Below are 17,197 nucleotides of genomic sequence, written 5' to 3'. Positions count from 1 at the left end.
ACAAGAGTGGCGCTTCTTACTAAGTAAACAGCCTCATTTGTTTAACCCCTTAAGGGAATTTTGTCTGATAACATCCACCATCCTCCACAAGTTACTTTTGATTTTTCCCATTTCATTGTTAAACGGAGGTAACAAATGACTCGGGAACAGAGCGGAATAATGGGTTGTGCCCATAGTCATAGATAATCATGATTAACGGAATAACACACCGTATAACCCTACCAGCCGTAGTTTAAAAAAATCGGAAAAGTCCCAAAGAAATTTTTTTTTTTTTCCCGGTAATGTACTTTTCATAAAATTGCATTTCGTGCTCAAGGCAAAACAAATATGTAACTTACATTTCTTTCTATATTTATTTCGCTACATTTTCAGCGGTGGAGGAAATCGGAGGATCGCTCCTTTCTTAGGAAATATGTTTTTTGATTCGTGGAATTTTCTAATGGAGATGTTTAGTAAATGTGTTTTTGTTAAACTGAAGAAGCAGAAATAAAAAAAAAAAAATTGACTTTAAGAAAAGAGGTAAACACAAGAAATCGAGGACAGTGCGTTCCGTACCTGAGGATATGAGAGCTGGATGTCTAATGGAAAAAAAGAGTTTTCCAGGCTATAAGTATTGATGGCATTTCCATTCCGACATCCAGAGAACCTCTCAGGTTACTGCAGATCTTCTCTCATTCATTTGAATGTAAGCAGCTGCAGTTACTCAGTTCAGCCACTACACAGAGAACGGCGCAATCTGCTTCCTGTTCCAGTCTTTGTGTATCAGCTGTTTAGTATGAATGATCTGTGGGGATACCGGGTATCCAACCCCCTCCAATCTGATATTGGTTTATGAAAAGTTTTCCATTTTTTTTTGTACCACTAGGGGGAGCTCAGGCGCTTACTGTATACCAGTGATGGCAAACCTTTTAGACACCGAGTGCCCAAACTACAACCAAAACCCACATATTTTTCGCAAAGTGCCAAAGCCACAATTTAAGCAGTACCTTATGACTCCCTGCTCTGTCACAGGTATAAATTATATAGGCACCTGAGGACACCAATACAGTAGAAAGAAGGAGAAGAAGTTTGGATCATCATTGTAGCTTCCTTCTAGGGTCCTGGGCTGCCTGAGACTGCAAGAGGCCTTGAGTCCTGTCTGGCGAACCCTGCCCTGGGGTGATGGCAAGGGTGGCCATGTAGAGGGCTCTGAGTGCCACCTCTGGCACCAGTGCCATAGGTTCGACACCACTGCTGTATACTGTCTTATAACTAATAAAATGTCTACCATTGGTTTTGCACATACAAAGCTTTGACAGTGTCAGGTTTAGCTCCTGGAGTCTTGTGTAACCAGGCCAACAGCAGGACTGTGAAAAATGTATTTATTTTCCAGGATTGTTATTGGACTTGGAACAATCTGGTGCACTGGTGTGTGAGATCTCTTCCCTGAACTGCAGCATAAGCACCTTGGCCCCTCACTTCTTCTCTGAGAAAGAGAGGTAGCAGGATTCTGGTTAGATATTACAGCAGCACAGGTAAAATTAACCTCAAGATTAAGTCCAGCTACAATCCTGGAATATATATTTATTTTTTTCCCCAGTCCTATTGTCTCTAACAACACAAGGGTTTGGTAACACAGATCTACAGGTCTGTTTTTGGTCAAATCTGCTAGTAGTTTCTCTTTAATGGAACACTTAATACAATGGAATATTTTAATGCTCAAGGATAAGTATTTGACTGTCCGATTCTAAGCCATCAGCAGAATTGGGTCGGCAAGTCCCTGAATTTCCCTACCTAATTGGAGCATTAGGGAACATGTCCCGCACAGGTTACACTTATTTCCATGAGAGATCAAGGAAGGCTAGCTACTTCAGCCCTATTGAAATGAACAAGTCGCATAATTTAACATTAAATGTGCTAAAAATCATCCTTCTTCTGTGGTCAGTAGGGCTGATGTCACAGTACCTGGATAATGCACACAGTAATGTCACACAGAGAGGTCACAGTACTGGGATAATACACACAGTGATGTCACAGTACAGAGATAATACACACAGTGATGTCACAGTACAGAGATAATACACACAGTAATGTCACACAGAGAGGTCACAGTACTGGATAATACACACAGTGATGTCACAGTACAGGGATAATACACACAGAGAGGTCACAGTACAGGGATAATACACACAGTGAGGTCACAGTACAGGGATAATACACACAGTGATGTCACAGTACAGGGATAATACACACAGTGATATCACAGTACAGAGATAATACACACAGTGATGTCACAGTACAGAGATAATGCACACAGTGATGTCACAGTACAGGGATAATACACACAGTGATGTCACAGTACAGGGATAATACACACAGTGATGTCACAGTACAGAGATAATACACACAGTGATGTCACAGTACAGGGATAATACACACAGTGATGTCACAGTACAGGGATAATACACAGTGATGTCACAGTACAGGGGTAATACACACAGTGATGTCACAGTACATGGATAATACACACAGTGATGTCACAGTACAGGGATAATACACAGTGATGTCACAGTACAGGGATAATACACACAGTGATGTCACAGTACAGGGATAATACACACAGTGATGTCACAGTACAGGGATAATACACACAGTGATGTCACAGTACAGGGATAATACACACAGTGATGTCATAGTACAGGGATAATACACACAGTGATGTCACAGTACAGGGATAATACACACAGTCATGTCACAGTACAGGGATAATACACACAGTGATGTCACAGTACAGGGATAATACACACAGTGATGTCACAGTACAGGGATAATACACACAGTGATGTCACAGTACAGGGATAATACACACAGTGATGTCATAGTACACAGATAATACACACAGTGATGTCACAGTACAGGTATAATGCACTCGGTGATGTCACAGTACAGGTATAATGCACTCGGTTATATCGCAGTACACAGTTAGCAATGTACTTCCTCTCTCACATGAATCCCTTGGTATAACATTAACTCTCCTTAATGGAATAATTAAATGTAAAATTCCATTTTATGTTGGCGAAATAGAAAACAACCCTGTGACACCTTTCTTAAAAAAAATCCCTTACGATAGTTTGTGTTAATTACATTCCTGTTTGCCTAATCAGAGATATCATTCCGCGCCGAAAATCCCGCGCCGAGAGCAAACGGCAAATTGAGATTGTAATTTCCATTAGATGCAATTATACATTGTCTATATTTCACGGCGCTCTGTCAAGGTAACATGTATCTAATTCATGGCGGTGTCACCGTCACTAGAGGGTGGCCACACAAATATTATAAGAAGAGGCCAGAACGGAGCCGCGCTGGTTAATTATAACATAAAAGCCGCCGAGATGTTTACAGAAGACCATAAAAGGGATGCTAATTGTGGAGATGGCGCGTTACCGCTTTATTGGGGACATTCGGGTGACCTTTTTCGAGTGTGTTACAACATGGGTAGGCTTTTAAGCTGGGAATTGTAGAGCCTAGATGTACATTACTGAGCCATTACATGTACACAAAGGGACATTAATGCTATAGAATATTTAACATGCTTAAAGGAATCGTCCATGTGGAAGCAATGCTAAGATTTGTTCTATGCCCGAGGGTTCAGAGAGTATCACGACGGTGAAGGATATCCTTGTGCCGTGTGGTGCTCACTATGACCCTAAGAAGTGGCGTTGCCCAGTGTCTTGCTTTGACATTTAGAGCAGTTTTGCCAAGGATAGACGATAATCATTAACTCCCACAAATCACAACAACGCGGGGGGGATGTCCTGCAATGAGGGTTCGTTTGTAGCCTATGGGACTATAGAGGAAACCCCTTTAATATCCTCAACTGGTAAATGATTGATACTTTACTTGGTCAGGTACCATCGTGAATGCATTTAATGCTGGTGTTTCATGTAAGTGGCCATGACCTAAATCTGGACTGACCTAGATCTGAGTCCACAGGAACCACAACCATTGAATTACATTTCTTGTATAATGTCCTGTCAGGACTGAGACCCACAAAAATATAATACAGTGTTCAGACAGGTTGCAAAAATGTATCCTTGCACAGAAAATCTGAAAGGGGTTTCTATTCCACCAATATGTGAATTTCTCAAGTCAAGGTATAGGGGTAATGGACACTGTGATGTCACAGTACACAGATAGTACACACAGTGATATCACAGTACAGGGATATTGTAGGGGATTTATTAAGATTGGACATTTCTTTAAAGGGGGCTCTGCTGTGAACATTTCATCAAAAGGGGGCTCTGCTGTGGACATTTTATTAAAGGGGGCTCTGCTGTGGACATTTTATTAAAGGGGGCTCTGCAGTGGACATTTCTCTAGAGGGGGTTCCTGCTGTAGGCATTTCATTGAAGGGGGGCTTTGCTGTGTACATTTCTTTAAAGGGGGCTCTGCTGTGTACATATCTCTAAAGGAGGGCTCTGCTGTGGACATTTCTCTAAAGAAGGGCTCTGCTGTGGACCTTCTTTAAAGAGGGGCTCTGCTGTGGACATAATATAAATGAGGTGTGGCTGCTGCTAGATAGTTCATGATTTAGAGGAGGCTACTGGACATTTCATTAATGAGGGGAGGCTGCTGGACATATTAGAGTAGCGGCTTTTTCCCTGCCTAGGCTTATACTTGAGTCAATAACTTTTGCAAGTATTTTTGTGGTAAAATTAAGAGCTTTGGCTTTTACACAAGTATGTACAGTATGATTTTTTTGTTCTTAGTGGAAAGGCCAAAGACAAGGGGACAGAGGTGTGTATGGGAGGCAATTGAAAAAGGGAGCATTATAGTGTCCCCTTTTCTGTAGTGTCCCCTTCTTATATAGACAACAGAAAAAGCAGCACTATCAGGAGGGGCTACAGAAAAGGGGGCAGCTGCAGGTAAAGGGGCATTTAAGACAAGGGGGCTCCTGGAATTTGCACATTATGTGGCTTGGGGTTAGATATGGAGTATTTGCGGGGCCACCCAATTTTTTTTCCAGCAGGCCGTGTTAAGGGGGTTACACAAAAAAAATCTTGGGTGCATCCGGTCCCTAGATACAAAATGGTTGAGGACCATTACTTTAGGCCATTGTGCGTGTTATAATCCCCATTACATCCATCTGCACTTTACATCCCTTCTGACGCTTTTCTAAAAAAAAGTTACCTAATGATAAACAGGCTTCTGCATCTAATCCCTTTTAGCGTGGATTTATAGGTGCCGGGCTGTCATAATTCTGATCTTCCACAATTAGAAAGCACCATTTGTTTTCAGACGCTCGCATTAAAACACACACACAAAAGGTTTTACATGTCATTTCGAGGCTTAAATGAACCGGAATGTTATCAGCTGAAACTTCACTCAGCAGCTGCACGTTGCGGAAGCTTAATGAGTTTTTTTTTTTTGACGAGGCAGATGGTAAAATTGCTATTTTCTGTTACCTAATAAATACCATTAGCGAGCTCGAAAATGTTCAATTCCACCAAGTCTTTATATAAAAAAACAAACAGAAAGTGGAAAAACTATTTACACATCGCCTCCTATCCGCCAGGAGATCAGAGACGGCTAAGACAATTCCCAGCTGTGTGGCCTGTACGGCTAGTCTATGGCATCCTCCATACCCCCGCCATGATTAGATAAGGCTCCAGAATCTCGTCTCATATTCAATTCTCACTCCATCTGATTGAAATAATAACAACGTGTGCAGTTTTTTCGGCGCCTTAACCTGAAATCTTCAGACCCTTAATGCAAATATCTGGCTGTGTGATGAGTTTAATAACACCCTGTTTTGTTTTTTTTCTCCGCGAGCAAATGACAGCTGCTGGCAAGAATTGATGGGATATGGAAGGGTAACGCTTCGTACCGCCGAGTCTGCTATGTGCTAAAGGACAAGTGTGGGCAAAAATATATAGGACTTAAAAAGCTTATCCAGACAATTGCCAGACAGAAGGTAAAGTAGTCTGTCATTACACAGCAGCAAATCAGCGTGTGTCTTTCCTACAAACAGCGAAGAAAAACCTTAAAGGGATTCTACCAGCTTTAGACTCACCTTGAAAAAAACATTATTGTCTAGGGCACTTTGTAAGTTTTTTTTATATATTTTCAGTCTTTCTTAGTGATGTATAGTTTTAAGGAAAATTCGCATTAAATAAAATTAGCATTTTTTGTGCAATGTGGGCGGGGCTATGACAGCTGATGCACCCATTTTCTTCTTCTTTTTTTGCCTTCCATCCAATGTTGGGCCCATCATATAATTTTTCTAGAGGCCCACCTTTCATAATCCCCATTACAGTCATTTGTCTTCTGCTATATGTATGGGATTCAGTATTTGGTTACAGTTTAGGCCCACCCGAGGCTCCACTGGTGGGACAGTCCCACACTGCTCCCATCACTTTACAGCCCGGCACATTTACCCATTGATTGACATCTCACATAGAAATAAGGTGTATGAAGAAGGCAACTGAGGCAAAGATATGCCTAGAAAGTAGGCATGAGCTGACCCGCACCCGGGTGTGTCCTGTCCTACCCGGACATACTGCTGAACAGCAAATACGGCAAATTGATGCCCCTAGCCAACTATATATGGCTGTGTTTGGCCAAGCATAGCCATGGCTAGTTGGATAGGGGCATCAATTTACCGGATTTGCTGTTCGGCCACCAATCCAGCAATATGTCCTGTTCACTTGGGTTTCACGTAAACCCTGGACCTTAACTTAGGGTTCGGGTCCGCTCATTTCTACTACAGAGCTTATACACTACACAATAGAGGATTTATTATGAGGGTGATTTTGGATCAGGTGGACTCCCTTTAAAGAAGAACTCTGTTTGTATAAAGATTCTACATTAATTTGCCAATGATGTACTAAAACTAAGAGTACTGATTGGTCAAGAACATTGTGGGCTACATAAAAAACTTCAACTGTGCAAGAAATTATAGATTTATGGAGATACCTATTTAAGGATAAGAGTTGGTGTAGCTTGCCAAATATCCTTTTTAAAGTATGTACAATAATCAGATGATTCCCTGCATTAGAAATCATTGTCGATCACCTGGGGCCCACTGTACATCTGTACTGCAGTGGCCACTAGAGGTCAAATGAAGTATTACAGGCTTCCCATACAAATGACTGCGTTTTCTCTGGACCTCTCCTGTTCATAAATTTCAGCTTTTTTAGATGAATTTATTATACCTGTATAATATATACGGTATACTAAAGTATATGTATGCTTTAATATATTTAATCCGATATTTAAGGAGTTTATTAGTAGAACAATTATCTGCAGTCCTTTGTGCAAGGTTCTGCAGTGGTGATACCCTTTGTGCTGCTGGAAGGCGGAAAACGTTTGATCAATGGCTGCACATGACAGCCATCAATGATAACGCGCCTATGTGTATGGAAAACACTCTGTCAGCTCCTGGGCTTTATGTCAGGCTGAATTTTATGTAAAATATGGTCCCTTTGATATAAAATACTATAGGATCTTCCCGATCCTTAGAACATGAGAAATATATCACATACCTGATGTTCATGAAGCTGTGGCCATGACTAAAGTTAGACAATAGGAATTTTGGTTAAACCTAATAATTTTTCTCCTTCATGAATTTCTTTTAGAAGTAGCTGATGAGCTTGATAAGACAGGAACTTTCCAATTAAAGATCATAGACATCGTAGGATTCTCTAGACCTATGGAGTTGTGGCGGCATGAAACATTGCTGAGTAGATCAGACACATAGATATTTTTGTTATTATTTGCTTATCCATGAATGACTATTTTTGGAAGTAGATGATGAGCGTGAAAAAACAGAAACCTTCTCAGACCAAGATCATAGACTGTCAAAACCTTGTGAATATATCACTTAATTGATGTTTTTGGAGCCTTGGTAGCATTTTTTGCTTCTCCATGAATTATTTTAGAAGTAGATGAAGAGCTTCATAAGACAGGGACTTTACAATTCAAGATCATAGTTGTAATGTAAAACAGGGTCCTTCAGACTGCTTATAGGTTTGTGGTGGCTTGAAACATTGTGGAGAGGATTAAACAATAGATATTTTTGTAAGTAGATGATGAGTGTGAAAAAGACAGGAACCTTTCAATTCCAAGACCATAGACTGTCAAAATCTTGAGGATATACTGCTCAATTGATATTTTTGGAGCTGTGGTAGCATATTTTTGCTTCTTCATGAATAATTTTAGAAGTAGATAAGGGGCTTCCTAAGACAGACACTTTACTATTCAAGAGCATAGCTGTAGTGTTAAACACGGTCCTTCAGATGGCTTATAGGTTTGTGGTGGCTTGAAACATTGTGGAGAGGATTAAACAATAGATATTTTGGTTAGTATTTGCTTATCTGGGAATGAATATTTTTCTAAGTAGATGATGAGTGTGAAAAAGACAGGAACCTTCCAATTCCAAGATCATAGACTGTCAAAACCTGGTGAATATATCACATAATGATTGTTTATGGAACTGTGGTGGCAAAGAACATTGTGACGAAGGTTAGACAATGAGCTTTTGTGTGAAATTTACTTCTTTATTTATCTATTTTCTCCTAAGTAGATGATGAGTCGAGACAAGATAGGAACCTTCCTTTGCTAAGGTCATAGACTGTCATAACCTTGTGAATATATTATATACTGGATGTTTATGGAGCTGCTTTTTGTGGTGTGAAACACTGGGAAAGGTTAGACAATAGAGATAATTGGTAGACCACTACTGTATTTCCTTTTTTTTTATAATTTAACAATGAGTGTGAAAAGACAGGAACCTTCCAATTCTCAGATTATGATTTTTGAAGTCTATTTCTAAGAATTTCCACAATTTTTACACTAATGATGCAATAATCTGCATTTGCTCTTGCCTTGAGCTTCCTCCTAACAGAGACATATGCTGAAATCGTGTTATCTCTGCTTACAGAGATAATTACAACAGTTGACCCTCAGCCTCCAGTTGCTACTATCTGACCTTTTTTTTTCAGAAGCCAATAAAGAAGTCTTTACAATCTAGGTGACGTCTGCCGACTGTTAATGAAGGTCAGAGGTTTGCTGATGAATAGGATGGATAAGTCACATTTTCTCTCCCTGCTAAAGAGCCTCCAGGATTGAGACGTCAGGTGGAAATTGTCATACACAAAATAGATGTGGCAATCCCTTCCCGTGGTGGGCGTCTGTGAATAGTCAAGTATGTTTCAGGATATTGAATCTCATGTGGCGACCCTACGTATCAAGGGTAAAGAATGACTTATAGGTCGAGAATGATACATCACATGTTATACAAAATGCAAATCAATAGCCTATATTTAGCAAGTTGATAGAATTGTATACATTATGCATTAAAGGGGTTGTTAGAAGCGAAAAATTCAAAAATATCTTTATTCGCTTCTTCGTATGGTCTGGGATCCATCAGCAGAATCTTGGGTCTTTGTGACCTTTGGCCAACATTGAAGTTCTTTGGGCCTCTTGGTGTCCCGCTGATGGATCAGAGAAGAAAATAAGTATTTTTTACATCCACAGGGGCAAATTTTGAGGTGGGAAATCCCTTTAATTATATATCTATGCTCCCGTTGTCATGGTCATGGGAGCTATGGAACTATTAGAGACACCCATTTCTGCAATCATATTACGTCATTCCATATATTTTATTTATCCCAATATGGTGCCAATAAAAATTACACCTAGTACCACATAAACAAACCCAAATACGACTATAAAAAAGTAAAACAAAAAATCTATCTTTTGAACAGAAAAAAAAAAACTCTTTGGCATTTGGGCCGCATTCACACATTCCAGTTCGAAACACAGTATAGGGAATGGGCCTGTTCCAATCGTTGATGCGTTTCCACTGAGTAGCAAGCACCATGTGTTTTTCATGAAGACAATGAAAAAACCCACGGAGCACCTTACTGATTGCATGTGCTTTGGTTGAAATGCATATGCGATTGGGCCAAGCCCCCCCGTTCCGGTTGGATGCCATTTGTAAACACAATCTAACTGGAATGTGTGAACGCAGCCTAAAGGCCTAACAGATCTGCACTATTAAATAGTGAAAAACATATTACACCTTGGATTTTTGTTCCAAACCAACATTTATTGGTTCTTGACTTTACCCCGTTTACCTTGATTCCTGTTCATTTATACTCTGTAGAAAATGCATTTAAATTTCCCCTCTTTCTTTTAACATATTGGTATCTTTTGGACACTTATACGATTTACTGCAGCAGTAAATCTGTGTTTTGGCACTTTACGGTAGATTCATGGGATTTGGTTTTCGTTACGAAATTTGATCTCTCAAAGGTTCGCCATCAAACATGAAGGGTTTCTCTATGGTATGGAGAGAATACGAAGGTGTGAAGGGAATCTCCCATCCTGGTTCAAGTGTGGTGGCAAGCGTGGGTCCAGCTACACTCCTGGGTAGGAGTGACTGCACTGGGGCTTGTTGAGGCCACCGATTTATCGGCAAAGCGATGCTGTTTCTGGATCCAAGAGTGGGATCAGGGTACACATGCATTTTAATTTTGGCTTGTCGCTTGCCGTGGTCTGATGTTGGTCCATATTGCATTATCTGAACTTGGACTTGGAGCAGAGCACCTACGTGTAGCCCGTGGTCTGTGTAGGCAGAGCACTTTGGATGGGGGAAACCCTCAGTGGTAGTGCCGGTATCATTCTCATTTCTCTGATAGAACTGTTAGCTGCCGGCATGTTTTATCTCCGGTGCATAGACAACCTAATTTACAAAGTGAATGAGTAAAGTTACAATCCTAATTATAAGGAAGATTCTAATTATTCCATTGTAACAGATGAATCTCATAAATACAAATTAACATATCATTCCCGACTAATCACCGGCAACTATAAATAACAATATGGATCCGCCAGGCAGTGCCGTAACTCAGATGACATTTTATTACTAATACAATAGTTGTCCGTGCCGGGGCGTCATTGTGTGTAATATACATAGAAGTTTACAGAACAATGAGGAAGCTTCGGTTCTATAGGGTTCATTTAATAATGCGGGCCAAGCACATAATACTTAATTGCTAGTGGGAACTTAATGAATTCATTTCCGTGAGTCAGCGACTTTCCACCGGCTCCTAGCATGACCGATGTAACGTGCCCCAATCCATTCTGATGATCTCATCAATGTGAACCCGTTTATGGAGTACAAACTAGGCCGGTCTTTTCACTGTGCACCAAATCGATGACTAGATCTAATGAATACGATATATGAGGGAGGACAGAGGTTGCTGTTAAAAATTCAATGATCACTGATGGAAAAATATGTCAGTACAGGCGGATCAATACGTGTTTCATGCTATCATGAACACACATGGATTTTATTTTCAGGCCAAATTCATTTATTTCAGATTAGAATTTTTTTTTCTTTTGTGCTTTGCGGTGTGTAGCTCAGTTTATAGGGTTTAGTGTTGTTATTTGTGTATCTCATTTAAATAATGAACTAATCATCACTCAATTTTTTAGAATTGAATATGATATATTGAATTGCATATGATATATTGAATTGATATATTCATAGATCTCCATACATATGTTATTGGGAATTTTATTACAATGTGCTTGTCACGTGTGCCCCTGCGATCCATGTCTCGGATCACAGGCACACCTGTGCCCCTCTCCGTTGCAGCGCTGCCCCGGGACCCCACCCACTCTTGCCTCTCCGCGATCCTGCCCTGCTCCCGGGTAGGCCACCGACACTCAAGGATTTAAAGGGCCAGCGCACTGCTGATTGGCACTGGCACCCCCAGGTTTCCTTAAAGGCCGGCTGTTCCCAGGATTCCTTGCGGGATCTTTGAGCTACCTAGCCTGAGAGAAAGCTTCTTGTGAGTTCCTGTACCTGTTCCTTCCCTGCTCTGCTGATTTCCTGTTGTAACCTCGGACCTGTCCTTTGACCTCCGCATCTTTGCCGTCTGCCCTGACTTTCTGCCTGTGGCTGACCACGAGCTTGGATTCCGATTTTGTTCCGCAACCTCGGCTGCCACAGTGACACCTGTGGAATGACCTGGTGGCAGCCTGCCGCAGCAAGACCATCCCGCTTTGCGGCGGGCTCTGGTGAAAACCAGGTGCTACGTAGATTCTGGTCCCAGGTGTCAATTAGTACCATCTCCCACAGTGGTCCAGGGGGTCCACTGACCCTGAACCCAGACACAGCTGTATATACTAATATATATATACAGGTAGTCCCCGGGTTACATACATGTTAGATTCTGAAGGTTTGTTCTTAAGTTGAATTTGTATGTAAGTTGGAACTGTATATTTTATAAATGTTACCACAGCCAAATATTTTTTGGCCTACGTGACAATTGGATTGTAAAAATGTTGAATTGTCATAAGAACCAGGATTATCAATTAAGCTTCATTACAGACACCTGCACTTCTACTGTGTTCTATGATCTGCAAAGCATGAAAAAAAAAATAGAACAGGCTCTAAAATGTTTTTTTTCCAGTTAGAAACGACAGAAATGTAAAAAAAAACACTCATAGAAAAGAACGTCTCAGTAAGACCACCCTTAAAAATGCTGCATCACGGATGAGTAACGCCATTGGGAAAGAGCTCAACGTTTGATGGTTATCCACTTGCGAAAGGTTAAAGTGTCAGACCGGTGGGGGTCTCATTACCACAAATTAAAGTTTATTGCCCCGTTTATATGGTTGACCAGCTCTGGGCTATCTCCTGCGCACTCATTGACCTTCTATGAAGGTTCTAGAGATACCCAAGCCCTGGATATAAATATGCTCAACCAGTCACTCCATTCATTATTGGGAATGGGTGCCCCATTCTGGAGATTAGTTCGGGTCAGACAAATTAGATTGTTGTCCCAAGTAACTCAAACATCAAATATAAGCATAACTATCAATTTTATTACATAGCATTGCAAATAGTAATGAAATCAGCATTTTTAATTGTAATAAATTGTAATTAATTTGGATTGTTATGTTTTATAGTATTGTTATTTTTATTGGTAATAATTATAATACACTACTACTATGAATAATAATAATATAGTTATAATAAAATTATAGCATTCTGGCAGATCTTGCAAATTGTTCTAATGGGATCAGGTTTCAGGATTCTGTGCATGAAAACCACACCCAGAGCTGCCTGTGATTGACAGCTCCCTTTCTGATCTTTGGGAAAGCTGGGTGTGTCTTTGAACTCGTTTTGTCTGCAGTTGCTGAGCCAGTCAGTGCTGGGGGCAGTGTCCATTACTCCCTTATATTCTGCCCAGCCCCTTCATTGGCTGCTGGTTGTTCAGTCTCCTGTGTTCCCTAGTGCTTTTGCTATTGTGTGTATTGACTTCTGCTTTGCCTACCGACCGACGATTCTGTACCTTTGCCGCCATCTTGGTTTTGACCCGGTTTGTTCAACTCCGCTTGTCTGTCTGTATCTGTTGTTTGTCCCTCAGTGTCGTGTATCTCGCAGTGTGAACCTACTTTTCTGTCTCAGATTTTGTGCTAGATTTCTGTGTTAGATTTCTGTGCACCAGTGTGAACACTGGTTTATCTCAGTATTCCTTTTACCTGTCCGCTCCACCATCCAGCAGCTGCCAGACGAAGTAAACCTTCCCTGTCACCTTGTAGGGTCACTCAGGGACCCTTAGTTAGGTTTGCCCTTGTCAGGGCAGTAAAATCTGGCCTTAGTCCAAAGGGACCTCACAGGGTCAGTTCACAACCACTTACCTAGACTGCCAGCTTGTGCCAAGCCTGGTTGTGGTCCCGCAGTTGCTGGACAATAATAATATTGTGTTATTTATGTTATGGTATTGTTGTTATTATTATTAACTACAACTATTATTATGATTGTGGAATGAATTCTATATTTTTATTTTAACTATATTATTTATTATTTCTTTATTAGAAAACAAATGATCTCATTTTTCTGATTAGTATTGATAATAATAACAATCAATAGTAATAATCAAAAATAAGATTATTCATTTTATTATTATTGTTGTATAATGAATGCTATAATTTTTATTGTTTCTATGATTAAGTATATTCTAGTAAAATTCTTATTTATGATTCATTTCCTTTTTATTTCTATTATTACATTTGTTTATTCTGCTAGAATTATTTTTATTGTTAATTTAAATATTATTATGTCATATCATATAGTCTTTCCTTTGTGTCATTGATGGTTATTATTTTAGAGGCCTTACCCCTATGGCCATTATCATTGCTTTGCCCTATGGCTATTATTCCTCATCCACGTGTCAGGTGTGTGGGTTCATTGAACAACACGATGCAGTGGAGGAGGCACCGGGGTCTTATGTAGCTTTGAAAGGAGAAAGTTACACAGTCTGAAACTTCATCTCCCTTCACTGATATTAAAAGCGCAGTTGAACGTGATCAATAATTCATGTCGCTCTTCTTCAATACCTGGAATTGAACTCTCACCCCATGATGAACAGCCTTATTCATGGCAGTGGTTGGAAGCTGCGTCTACCGTCTGTTGTTTACACATACAGCAGCCGAGGGGCGGAAGTAAAGAGGACGGAGAACGTTGCTTTTTATGCTTTTTATTGCGCTTTTTTTTTCCTTCTGAATCATCATGTTCTAATAAGCAAATACGTTGCCCCCACTTCTCCTTTAGTATCAGTACTATCATTCAGTAAATAAAGCTGATATATTGTTTGAAATACTGATATCTGTATGAGATGAAGAGAGAAGCAGAGGTGCAACCTCAGCCTCTGAACCCTTTTAGGTTATACCCCTGTTCCGAATCTGTGGCTGTGCCTTTAAGTACAATGTACCTTTAAAGAGGACATGGCATCAAGTACAAAATGCTAAACCTCTGCCTTGCTGATCAATTTGATGTTACTTCTTTTAGATCCGTCCACCCATAAAATGGAAATACTCATCAAAGTCTGTAAATTTGACTTGGTGAAGAATCCCTTTAAGAAGGACCTGTTAACATGGTAAAAAATGCTTAATGACGCACCACATGTGATAGTCACTGTGCCCCTGCTCAATTTGATGTTTGTTTTTTTAAAATCCGTCCACCCGTTCAAAAGATATGGCTCTTAGAAGTTTGTATTTGAACTAGCTCATACTAGCCAAGGGGGTGGTAACTTTTTATTTTCAAACAGAACACACCCAAGCGGAACTAAAAAAGTTACTGCCCCCTTGACTAGTAAGAGCTTTTTCACATTTAAACATTTTAGGAGCCATAACTTTAGAATGGCTGGGTGGATTTTAATAAAACTAACACCATATTGATCAGGGGGATATGGGCAATCAAGGTCATTTAACATTTGTTACTTTGATGACAGGTCCTTCTTAAAGGGATTCTTCAACTTTGCAGTCTTTGCTGAGAATTTTCGGTCATAAGAACATGAAAGGGATTTATGTATTGGACAGCATTTGGTTTTTATAATTATAAATATGTATATTGTATATCTGTAGCTTTTATAAAAATGATAGATATTATATATTTCAATGCAGTGGGTGAAAAGTTTTTATATTTGATTGCAACAATTGTTGAAATAAGTCTATTTTCTCTCTTACAGAGAAGGTGAAGTGATTTGGCGAGCCTACCAGTAAAGAATAAGAAAACCTCGAAAAGGTAAAAAATACAATATTTTTAAAAAACTTTATTTTTGAAATTGACGAGATGGTTATTTGACGTGAAAGTGAATCGGGGGGCGGGGGGGCTTACATTTTTAGGTTAAATACGATTTTTCACTTGTAAACTCTGTTTGCCCGTGGACTGGAGATGAAATGGATCTGGGGCTCTCATGCAGTAGACCAGTCTTCGGATACAATGCTCCCGCTCACGGCTATTTTTATACATTTTTAATGGCCTCAGTGTTTAGCTGGAGTATTTGGAAGCATGCACTAGTGTACAGGTTTGTATTCCATCAAATATTTAGCGGTCTGGAATCATTGGCGCTACGATCTTGCTGTGTTATGTTGCAGAGGTTTTCACAATGACAGGAAAGGTTGTATGTGTTTAGGAAAACATGGCTGACTCTTTTCAAAAACAGCACAAGTCTGGTCTGTAGGAGGCGTCTTGTATTGCGGCTCAGATCAGTCAGTGTGAATGTCTCCTAGGGGGTTGGTTCATAACTAGCTAATTTGCATATTGTTATCCCAGAAAACAGTGCTTTCATTCAAATAACTGGCTTTGGAGAAGGAAGTTGTCCAAATGTGCTACAACATTTTTGAAAAACCTGGACATTCCCTTTACGAGATGGCACACTGGTCCGTGATAGGCCCAAGCATCAGGAATCTAAGGTATTGAATTCCCAATGCCCTGAACCTTAAGGCAGCTGTATGTGAAATCTTTATGGGAGCATTTTTTCGACACTATCTGGTAATAGGATGGGTTTTTTCTTCACTATTTGGAAACATTATATTGGTGCTGTATGTTTCCAGATAAGATGCTATATGGAAGTATATTATGGGATGCATGAGTGGGTACACTTTTGAGAATATTTTTGAGCATTGTATAGTGGTATCATTAAGAACATGAAATGGTTTTTGACTGTTGTGCTTATCAGTAGAGTAGACCGTATATATTTAGGTCCGGGGTTCGGGTGCGTCTTGTAGGAAGTGGAGATATTGACTGTTTGGCGCATGTGTAGCCAATACGGCAAGTAGCTACTAGCCATGACTGTCCCCCTGACCAATCACAGCTACGGCTAGTAGCTAGGACCAATCCGGCTAGCAGCCAATCTGAAAAATTGATGCCTGTAGCTACTAGCCATGCTTGTGATTGGGCAGGGTTGTCCTCCTGACAAATGACAGCTATTGCTACTAGCTAGGAGCATCAATATGTCTAGGTCGCGCAGCACACCAGAACCCTGGACCCAAACCTGAAGCTCAGGTTTGTTCATCACTACTTATCAGGCTCCGACACTCGGTTCCACTACTGTGGTGGACTCATTTTTGGCACTTCCAGCCCTACCTCCAGAATATATAGAAATACATATCTTCTTTTTATCCCAAAGGAGCGCCACTCCTGCCCATCACAATACTGAATCTAATAAGACAAGGCTTTAGTACCACATACAACCACTCCACAAGAGTGGCGCTGTGGTAACACATAAACAGCAAGCCATGTCTTTCTGATACACATACATCAGAATCATCAATGCTGTAGAGCAGGGGTCTCAAACTCAATTTACCTGGGGGCCGTTGGAGGTAGATTCTGGGTAAGGCTGGGCCGCATCAAGTT

At 40.3% G+C, this 17,197-nt stretch overlaps 1 protein-coding gene across 5 annotated transcripts in view; it reads left to right on the top strand.

Moving 5' to 3' along the window:
- ELFN1 (extracellular leucine rich repeat and fibronectin type III domain containing 1) overlaps positions 1-17,197 on the top strand; it is a 363,238-nt gene that overhangs the window by 101,492 nt on the left and 244,549 nt on the right. For all 5 annotated transcript variants that reach the window (XM_072120369.1, XM_072120367.1, XM_072120370.1 and 2 more), the window contains one exon: positions 15,528-15,583. The gene's annotated coding sequence lies outside the window, so the exon portion shown is untranslated. The remainder of the gene's footprint in view (positions 1-15,527; positions 15,584-17,197) is intronic.

Source organism: Engystomops pustulosus, chromosome 8 (assembly GCF_040894005.1).
Source record: "Engystomops pustulosus chromosome 8, aEngPut4.maternal, whole genome shotgun sequence".
Taxonomy (NCBI): domain Eukaryota; kingdom Metazoa; phylum Chordata; class Amphibia; order Anura; family Leptodactylidae; genus Engystomops; species Engystomops pustulosus.
Note: the sequence above shows the minus strand (reverse complement) of the source record. Positions and strands in the feature narration are given on the sequence as shown.